This window comes from Octodon degus, unplaced genomic scaffold (genome assembly GCF_000260255.1).
Source record: "Octodon degus isolate 3935 unplaced genomic scaffold, OctDeg1.0 scaffold00122, whole genome shotgun sequence".
NCBI classification, from domain to species: domain Eukaryota; kingdom Metazoa; phylum Chordata; class Mammalia; order Rodentia; family Octodontidae; genus Octodon; species Octodon degus.
This window is the reverse complement of record NW_004524698.1, coordinates 2,156,759-2,168,404: the sequence shown is the minus strand read 5'-3', so window position 1 is coordinate 2,168,404 and position 11,646 is coordinate 2,156,759.

Here is an 11,646-nt window from a genome sequence, read left to right as displayed (position 1 = left end):
ATTTTGTTTCATGACATTGTGCTTAATATATCTCATATGTGCTTTTTGTTTCTATCAAGAGGTGAAAGATACCTAGTCTACATTCAAATTATTTTTCAAATCTGCCAAAATGCCAACTCAAATTCCTTTTCCCTGTAATTTCTGCACATTTCTCACTTCTTTTCATTTTTCCCACCAATTGCTTGTGGAACAGTAAAATATAAAAATTATTGTTAATTAGTTATTAATCTCCTAATATAATTTTTAAATACCTCACAATTAGTCTACTGGAAAACAGGGATTGTTAAGGTAATTTAATTTTTTGTTACATCACACTGCTTCACATTTAAGTTGGAAAAGCTTTTCTCCCCCCCTTATTCTGTGTGGTGTGTTACGCCATTAGGTTTTAAATTTGCAGGTTTTCAAACACTTAAATTGAGCATTATTTAAGAATGATTCAAGACTCAATTAAAATGTCATTGCTTTACCTGACAGAAACAAGTTAACTATTAGCCATCCTGGTTACTGTTTGTGTGAAATAGCCGAGTCAAATGCAAATATAAATATAAGTATAAATATGTCAGAACCAAGAGCTGGCTGTAAGAGGTATGTGCTATTTTTAAGGATTCTAGATTCTTAATGTTCACTTAAACATCATACTGGCAGTACAACTACAGAAACCTCTCTGCAGATTCATCACAGGAAAAAAGTTACCAAGTGAAGCCATATATTGGCAAAATGTATCACAATGAATCTTCTAGGTACAGTAAATTCTTAATATTGGTGATTTCTTTCCTTCTTGTAGATATGAAAATCATCTTTACAAAGCCCCTATAACTGTTCAGTTACCTATGCTAGTATGGAATATTTCTTTTTACAAGGAAAAAACTGGGCATCTGTTTGACAGAAATGAGTACTTCAAGTATGTAAGTAAATCATTAACAGAACTATTACATTCTAGGCAACAAGAGTAAAAAGGAAATGAGCCAGAATATGCATTTTGCATAAAGGTTAAATCTCACAATACAATAAATAAATGCACTGATTTATACAACTTGTGAAGACCTCCTATGAGGATAGGTAATACTGCCTACGAAAAACTACGATGAGGTCAGCACTGCCTGGCCTAGAGGTCAAAGGTAAAATTCCTGCTCATAAAAGCCACAAAATGTACAAAGCCTTTATATTTGTTTGTTATTAAACATTTTATCTGCCAAAAGATCTGCAAACTAAAATACAACTTGGCAGTCAGAATACCCAGCATGATAGTTATTTTGGTATAAAAAGATAAGAAACACTTTAATATGAAAATTAACAACACCAGAAAAGGAGAAACCTGTTTTATAAATAGACATGTTAACATAAAAGTGAGACTTTCATCTCTCAAGAGAAAGAAAAAATTTGATAATACTTACCCAAAGGTTTGAAAATAATTATATTTCCCAACTCTAGATAAATATATTACTCCAATTTACTAGTCATCTTCAATATACAACATATAACCCATAAAACAGGGAATATTACAATAACAAACCTTTCACAGCACTAGCTACCAGTTACCAGAACTGTAAGGAATTTTTATATATTAGCTTAATACTTAATAGTATAGAAACAGGTATGGCTAAGCTGTATGAAGTAGTAGTGCAATCAAACATTAAGGGCCACAGAACGTATTGTTTTTTCTTTTTAGCTTGTATATCAACTGCACTGTCCTCCTTTAACAGCAGTATCAACTGAGTATTATAGTCCTTTATTTTAATGCATTTTAAAAGTAACTATATGTAATGTTAGGTTTGGTTATTTTACATTTGAAATGCTGTAACCATGAAATGCCCAGACTATGAGTTTCTATATAGAATGAATAACTTGTAGCTAAAGTTAAAATACTTCGTGTGGTGTTTTTAAGTAGTGGCTTGGTTTGTATTTTCCAACTAAAACTTGGAAGTGAATAAAAAATTAGGAGAGTAGGTAAATAAATAAAACATCTTAGTTACACAAAAGGAATTGCTCAACTATTATATAATATGGAATTTATCCTACACATTGCTACTGAGTTAATGTAGTATCAGTTTTCTATTAAACTTCTTTCCCTGAAAATAACAGGAATAATTATACAAATAGGTACAGTCCAGCTGTCTCTGAGCTCTCTGTTCTCTTTAATGATAAACCTTTGTAATTTTTTTTCTAACACAAAAGTCCCTAAATAAAACTTGAAAAGATAAAGTGAAAACAGTAACAAAGAAAAAAGCGAATGCTTTGCTTTATATAAAAACCAATACCATGACCTTTATAAAGTTCTGGTTGCCTATTAGATTGCCTCCTTCCAGTTCAGCTTATTTCTAGGATTAGTGAGAGAACTCATAGGAACAGTGCCTTGAGGAACAAGCTGTTGGAGGAACCTATGAAGACCTCAATTCCTAATACCTAGGAAGCATAAAATGGATGTAGGCCAGTGCTAATTATCTGAAGAATCCCTTGCGAGGGAGAGTTTTAACTCCATATTCCTGGAGTGGACCTGAGATTCTGCATTTGTATAACCTCTCAGGTGACAAGCATGCTGCTGACCCATGCACATGTTGAGTAGCGATGGTATTTTAGATTAACGCTGTCCCACAGAAGTTTTGCAATGGAGGCAATGTTCTGTAACTGTAATACACTCTATAGCTGCTGTGGCAAGTGCAAGTGAGAAATGAAATTTCCATAGCCATAGGTGGTTGATGGCTATGATAGGAGACAGCATAGACCTAGACATTCATAAGTTACTGCTTCTCAGCCAGGGAAATATAAGTCACAGTCCCCAAATGATCTAATCCACTTTCACTTGGATTATCTAACAAGTATTTTATAACATGCAAGTATAAGTTTAATTTAAATGCTTTTCTTCCAAATGCTTAGCTTAAAGACCCCCTTAAGGTAGGAAGACACAAAGGGGGTCATTTTGTAGGTGGCAGTTGATGGGAAAGGACAGTAGAAGGCAGGGAGAATTTGAGCAGCTATTTATTACTGCACAGGGAGGGCATGTGGGAAAATGGAAAGGCAGGAAGCAGGAGAGAAACTCAGAAAAGAAGCAGACAAACAGTGGAGAGACGTACCAAGTACGCTGGAGTTTTACTTAGGCAATGTCCTTTTCCTTCTTAAAAAGCAAGATTTTTTTTTTTTTTCAAGGAAAAAGTAGACTTTGGCTGTGATTCTCGTGTCTACATCCCAGTCGTCCAGGCCTGGGACAGCCTAACGGAAGAAGCGACGACAAGCACAGCTGCAAGGTGCAGCCCTGAGACCCCTCTGCACACCCCAGCTGAGCTGATCCCAGGGAGGAGCAATTCCCACCAGGACTTTAAGCCTTCGGGGCAAGAAGCGGGGTGCCCTGTGACACGGCACCATACTGGCCAACAGGTATCAACGCAGGCATCAGAGTCCTGCAATGACATGCAGACAAAGCTTACAAAAACACAGCTCTCATTTAACAACAAAAATATTCAAATTGTCATTCTAAAGGATTTCCTTACCCAAAAAAGCCATTTTAGGAAAATTCTAGAAAATTTAATTTTCATTAGCTGAAACTTTAAAGAAATTACCTATCAGTAAAAAGAAGTTTAACCATTTATATCATACTCTTCAATTCTGAAAACATGACAGTTTAAGAATCTTTTGTATTGGCAACCAGGTGTGGGGAAGGTGAAAATCAATAAAGCTTTTCATGTTAATGTATTATTTATATTAGAGTTGCTCTCTTGCTTTTCCTAAAGGCTGGACAGGCATCTGGAATCTCAGAAGAGGTCTAGAAATCTGGCATCTGGTATTTTGACTTTATAAGAAAGTACTCAGAACAGGATAACATGTTGGGTGGGGATTATTGAAAGGTCTGGAAAAAAGAGACTTGCTTTCATTGGTATGGGCAAAATTAAAGTTATTGGATAGGTTATTATCCTTTTAAACTATCAATATAAGTTTCCTTTTGAAATTTTCCATTTGCATAGAACTTTGGTATGTTATATAATTAAACCCAGTAGGAACCCAGCAGGTTCGTTTATTTTGTGGTGCTGAGGATTGAACCGAGGGTCCCAGGCACGCGAGCCAAGTTGTTGCACTGAGCTACATTCCTAGCCTTGTAAGATTTATCTAAAATTTGTGATTTTTATTGGTAATTAAATGGTCAAGAAATAAACTAGAATTAACTGTCAGATAGCTAAATTCTTTTGATATACTTATATGTATAACAATATTTCTCTTTAAACATTGGGTAAAATAATTATATAGAAAATACCAGTGATGTTATGTCTCAATATTGCATGTACATAAATGTGTCTATACACATACATGTCTATGTATGTGTATAGACACATTTATGTATATGCGTGTGAATCTATTGAGCACCTACCTGGTTACAGAAAATTGTCACCACTGGGTCAGTACCCTGTTTATTTCTCTTATAAAGAACATTTTAAAATATTATAATTAATTTCTTGGCACACAGTGGCTAAAGGAATCTTTAAGGATATTTGTGAATTTTTCATATGATGCCTTTGGTTTTCAAAGATTTGATCATTGTCATATGGACTTCTAATGAGCAATGCTGACATACAGTGGTTTAGAAAAAGGAAAATAATATCTACCTCACAGCATATAAAAATTACATAAGAATATAAAACCCTTAAAAATTTAAACTTCTGTTGGGATTTTTTCAGAAATCACGGCAGCTAGTGGGTGACTCTGGGTGACCCATCAGTATACAAAGGTCGGCTGAGATCTTGGACAATTCCTAGATGGCAACAGTCTATTTTAAATTCAAACAATACAATAATTAAATTGAAATGAAAAAGGAGGGACGAAATGTAGGAAATGTGGTTTGGAAAACTGTAATACCTTTTGTTACATGAAAGAGCATGTAAGCTTATGAAAATACCCACAGAATTTTCTTAGTGTGCACACCTACAGTTGGAGACAGACTGAACTAAAACTGGCTTACCCGGGATGGATAGCAGCTGTCGACTATGGCATGTACACGAGTTTACTGAGTCTTAGGTACAGATACCTATCTGCAGAAATCCACATTAAAGAACAGAAAAGTGCAGTGCCCTCAGCCAACAAAAAGGGACTTGGGAAGTAATACATAAATTCCATTAAAACTGACATTAAAGATATAAGTATTACATTATTATACATGACATGCAGAGAAAGGAAAGACAATTCAGGCAGGAGCATCGTGCATTCAGATGTGCATTATTTATACTATTTGATGGGTTTGTTTAACCATAGTCTTTGACCAGTGAGTGTTGGGAACCGGAAGTGATACCAATCTAACACTGAAAACGAAATTTAATTTTTATCTTGTCTCCTAACCATTTTAAGGAAGAAGTCAATGCCTCCGATAATGAAACCTAAGGAGTTTTATCCATATACTATTACATAGTCACACAGGAAAAGCCTTCTGTAAGACCAGGTCAAAGGAAAGCAAACAGCAATTCCACCTTTTAGATATTGCCATCATTTCAGATTCCTATTTTTTACAAACTGCTGTGAGCACATTTATACATGTCAGGCTTGCACAATAAGAAAATGGCTTTATGGAATGTATTTTTGGCACAAAAATATTTTCTTATACCTCAAATCAAAATTTTCACCCACAGAAAATATTAAGCACAGAGGCGCTTCAGTCGTGCTTGCTTATCTATGCAGAAACCCAGAAGAGCAGCCAACTGCTTCCCAGGATTTTGTATTAACCATGAGATACTTCTCTTCCAAGGAATAGCACCAATTTTATTACACCTCAGACTGGGGAGTGCTCCTTTCAAGCTCTTTAATTCCCTGGAGAATGCGCTTCGTGTGGCCCACTTTCGGTATCCCCAGGTCCTAAGAAAGGAAGGAAAGAAGGAAAGAAGAAAGGGGGGGGGAGACAAAAAGTTTATTGATAAGAGAAAACATAGCATTGAATGTTTAACCAGCAGGTACATAGTTGGCATTCAGTGCATCCATTTTCGTTTGTATTCAATGGTTTAGGAAGTGACAGCTAGAAAAAAAGAAGTTAATAAAACAAAAATAACTTGCCACTGAAAAATTACCAACTGGTAAAAAAAAAAAAATTCGACACAAGCTCTGATTAACTGTTACTTTCATAAATTGTACACAGCAAGGCAGTTCTTTAAGAATCAAAACCGACAGCTTTTCTTTTCTTTCTATATTGCATGGCAAGCACTTGGTAACCATTTGTTGCAGAAGGGAAGACAACTCATGTAAAACAGCGGTAATTCGTACTGGGACACACTGCGAGGGAGAGTTTCCACTTCTGAGCCCTACAGTTGAATTGCAGCAAGTGTAGTCAGTTTGCTAGTGTGACAGACCAAGCAAGCTCTTCACTAAACAACGTAAAATATCTGAAAATTATTATATTAGTAGGAAATTAAAATAGAAATTAAAATTATTAAATTAGTAGAAAAGTAAAATAACTTACAAAGTAACCTAAAAAGTAGATTGATTCTCAGGAAAGACAGATTCCAAATACCCACCTGAGTTTGTAAGAATATTTTTTGAAATTTTTAAATGAAATAGAACAGACTGGATTAAGTATACACCACACACACACACACACACACACACACACACACACACACACACTCCCCTAAGCTTTACGAGCTCTTTAAATTCTACAGCCAACAATGGAAATATTCTTCCCAAAGCCAGTGCTACTTTCAAGCCTCAGATAATTCCAGGGTAACATTTTTATCATATTTAAATGATCCAGAAAAATGATTTTCTCATACAATATAAAGCCATCCAGCATTAGTCCCAAAGCCACTATATATCTTCTGGGAAGATGACAAATATAAAACCTAAAAGCATGGCCAAATCCTAGATGAAGATATCAGTGCCTGTTACCTAAATTTAGAAGGCAAACACATTGACCACTTCACTTAATTTCTTTTATTTGAGTGGAATATTCAGGTAATCATCATACTCTGTGGTAACAGATAACTTCTTGCAAAAAACTTAGTATTTTATTTCTTTATTTATCCTCATTAAACTTTGCTTTAACGGGCCTCAAATATCTGTGACAGATTCCTGGTCAAGTTGTTTCCATTAAAAAGTGTTGATTTTAAAAACTAATAACTTAAAAACTGCCACCCACAAAAAGCGGTCCACAGAATATTCTCCTTTTCTTCTAAAGGTTTTATGATGCAGCGTTATCATTAACCAGTCTTTCACTATTAAACTTAGATGGCCTTGGGAGAAACAGTTGTGAGACTGGTCGTTTGTCACTGATTGAGACTGGGGTGGCAGGTGTTGGGATAATATTCAGTGAGCCTTCTGGGCAGCCTAGGTGCCCTTGCCAGTCCCAGCAGCCTTCTCATCCACTGCCTTGATGGCACCCACAACAACTGCTTGTCTCGTATCACAAACAACAAAACGACCCAGAGGTGGAGAGAACAACGGCAGCATCACCAGATATCAAAACTTTGGGCCCAGCTTCCAGCTTCTTACCAGACCGGTGATTAATCTTTTCTTTCAGCTCAGCAAATTTGCAAGCAATGTGAGGTGTGTGATAGTCCAGTCCAGGGGCACAGCCAGCACCGATCTGGCTGGGATGGTTCAGGAGGATCACCTGAGCAGTGAAACCCGCTGCTTCCATGGGTGGGTCAAAAAGCTGAGTGTTTTAGTATTCAAATACTAAGTATTTCATTTTGGGTCGCATACACACTGTGTTCTCCAGAACAAAATGTTCTCCAGAGGAGGCAGGCCCTGCTCAGAATTACTATCTTAGTATAATAAGATCAGTGCTTTCCATAATGTAATATAGTTACATTGACTTCTTTACTTTTGTTTCAGTTTAGTACTTTTACATCTAAGGGGTTAGGCTGTGATGAATTTATCTAAAATCATTAGCTTTTTCTTTCCCTTTCTCCTGGTTATCACATATTGCTGTGCACTTCTCTTTAGTGTTTTCTTTCCTATTGGCTTTTTCTTTCTTTGCAAGGATAGGCCCACCTTTGCCAAAGTGTATTTTACTTTGCAAATATTCAATTATCTTTCCAGTTTCATATTACAACTTTCTTCCCCCCCCCTCCCCCCATGGAACCAGGGATTGAACTCAGGCCCCTTGTGCTTGCAGGGAAGTGCTTATTCTACTGAGCCTTCTCCCCGGCCCTTCCAACTTTCCAAACTGGGGCAAAAGACCCCAGAAATTAAAGAAACAAAATTCACAGCTGTGTTTTAAACCCTTTCTGTGGCAATTTCATTTTTTCCTACTTTACTCCGCAAAGGACATTAGTACTATCCTTTTGTTCCTTCACCAGCTGAAGCATATTAGAAATTTTCCCTTTCCAATCTAATCACGCTGCTAGCTCTAGTTCTTTCAGTGATAAAGAAGTAAGAAGCTAAATCCTCAGCAAGAGTGAGGTGGATGGAGGAGAAGCACAGCAAAAGAAGGCATAACCTCTAGGGCAAGAAAACATTCAGCATTTTCAGGCAACTGAAAAAAGGGAAAGGTGGATGGGGTATGACCCAGTGAGGGGCCAGAGATGACCTATGAGGTAAACAGGTGGAACCTTTCTGTCCTCCACAAAGATGTGAGTCTTTATTCTCTGAGAAGGGGAAGCCACTGAAATGTTTTAACTGATACACTTGGTGGATAATGTTAACACCCTGGTAGTTGCACTGTAGATTATGGACTGGAGAGAAATGAACAATGGAAAGGGTGGGAAGGAAGCTACTGGTCAGATGTGACACTGGTGTAGGGTAGGACTGGGGACAGGGAATCACAGAATGAGTGGAGACCAGAATCAACATGGCTGGCTGAGAGGCTGGGGAGGTTGCAGCAGCGGCTGAGGAATGAAGAAGAGAAAGACTCTGGGCTTCTCCGCCTCCAGCAGCTGGAGGGCCGGAGGTGTGATGTACTGAGATGCACATCCCCAGAGTGGGATAGGAGATGAAGAATTTGCTTTTAGGCATGTTAAGGTTATATCCCTATGTGTCATCCAAGTGTCAGAAGAGACCACTGGTAAGAAAATATCACACACACACACACACACACACACACACACACAAAGACAGAGAAAGAGAGAGAGACAGAGAGAGACAGAGACAGAGAGAGACAGAGACAGAGAGAGACAGAGAGAGCACATTGATGATGTAATCCTGAATTTCACAAACACTAAGGTCAGGCAGGTTGTTTGAATTGTTCCCCTAAAGGTCCACTGTGTTGAAGGTTCTGTTGCTAGCTGATGGGATCTGGGCAGCTAAACAGATCAAGATGGCTCTAATCCCTTCAAACAGATTAATCAATTGATGAGTTCACGGCCCAAGGGGCTTGTGAGAATGTGGAGCCACCTGGATGGGGCAGGTCACTTGGGCTGTACCTTTGAAGGGTGAACCTTGTCACTAGCGCCTTCCCTCAGACTCTTCCCATCCCTCCGCTTCCTGGCTGCTATGCGGGGAGCAGCTCTGCTCTACCAGGCCTTGTCCCGTGAAGTCTTGCCTCCCTGGAGGCCCCTGGCAGTGGAACCAGCTGGCCAGGCGCAGACCTCTGTGGCTGTGAGCCAGATCACATCTTCCATACTTTAAGTGCACTTAGCAGGTATTCTCTCACAGCTGTGGGAAGCAACTGACACAGCGGTTCTGTGCTAACAAGCTTTTCTTGTACGATTTCCCTTTCCACCCCCCACATCCTGTTTTAGAACCAAAATAGTTAAAGACAAAATGTCAATACATGTGTCTAAAATGAAAGTTTTAAGGGAAGGAAATACTTTGCATTGAAAACAAAACAGAACAATAACAAAAATTTGTATAAAGCTAGTAAGAAAGTCTACTAAAATAATTCCCCACCATCTCCTTACTACTCTTAATCATTATTTTTGTTTTGTCTGTTTGTTTTTTTTTTTTGATAAAATTGTTTTAATGATAAAGAAGCAACAAGCCCAGTTTTTAGCAAGAGTTAGCCAGGTGGCTGGGGGAGAAGCTTGGCGAAGAGGGCATGTGTGCAGGGTGAGAAAACTTTTTAGCATTTTTAAGCAATCAAATAAGAGTCTCCTTATAGCAGTTGAGGCTGGCCTTGCACTCACACCGATCCTCCAGCCCCAGCCTCCTGAGTGCAGGGATTTCAGGCATGCAACACCACTCTGGTTTCTTATTCTATCTTTAACATAGTTCCTATTACTCTAACTTTGCCTCCGTTTATATATGTGCTTTATCACTGCGCAAATATAAACACCGGTATCTAGGTTCATGCATGCTTTTGTTTACCACCAATCTGGTTTGCAAGCAGAAACATTTGACCAAAGTTTGGGTTTGTTTGCCAATTCTGCACTGAGTGACAAACATGAACACAGCCTTTTTCCAGAATTGTGGAACAAATTATTTAGGAACTGAACACTATTTGCTGAGCATTGTAATGTGCACACGTGTATATCTGTGTTTATATGTTGGTATGGATTTACACAACACATATGCATTTATATAACACATAAATATATTCATGTGCATATTCTTTATACAGTGTTTTCCTTAGATGTATGCCTATTTTGTGGGCCATGAGATACAATCCTCCAGATGATGGACATCACCTAGAGAAGCTGGCGTAACACTGTAAATTAGTATTAATGTACAAGTATTACAGCCTGCCAATGATAGTTCTTTTTTGGTACCAGCGATCGAACTGGGGACCTTGCACTTGCCAGGCAGGCGCTTAGCCCACTGAGTTATTTTCCCAACACTACCTGCCAATGACATGAGAAGTTACATTAATATCTGGCTGCAAGATCCCCTATATCTACCTTTTGTTCACTCATTTCAAAATTTTAACTTAACTTTTGCTTCATGAACTTTATATTTTGCTCTGCTCCAGAATTATGATTCTCAATCATGGTACTAAATTAGCTGTTATTCTATTATTATTATTATTGCTAAAAATTTTAGACATAAGTGGTATTCACCCCTTTGCTGCGCTAAAACATTGATTATTCTAAGATATATACATTACCTGATCCCTGTCTCCAAAGATCACTAACTTGTAGATTAAGGCATTATAAGTGTATGAATATATAACGAATTTAATGTCATAATTCTCTGTCTTCTAGAATTTCGTACATAGACAGCGATCATGTCAACAGTGGTAACTTATTACAGTTTTAAAATGCTAGTGTGTGGCAAGTACTAAAGTTTTATTTTTAACCACTGTACAGAATAAAGAGCTTTGGCTGTCTCTACTACTGATTCTCTGCACAAAGAAGAGAATAATAGAAGAGAATTGCTGAAGACCATCAATTAATGACCTTGTTTCTGTATCATGAATGACAAGCCTTGAGCTGCTGAGAGGGTAAATTTATTTTTGATAATAACAGAATGATAATACCCTGTGTCAAGGAAATTTAAATTTATTAGTCTAGTTGTTTGTCTAACCCACGAAAGGCAGTTTACAAACACAATAAAATCATAGGATTATACGTAGCTACTGCTTGTATCTCCTCTAGTTCCATACAATAGCCTTCTCTCTGCGCTACATTTCCAGCCCTTTTAAAATTTTTTATTTTAAGATAAGGCCTCACCAAGTCATTATATTGCCTTTTCTGGGCTTGAATTTGGGATTTGCCTGACTCAGCCTCCTAAGTAGAGCGTTGGGATTATAGGTGTGTGCCCCACACCTGCCTAGAAAGGTTCTGTTACAGATATTTTATAGAG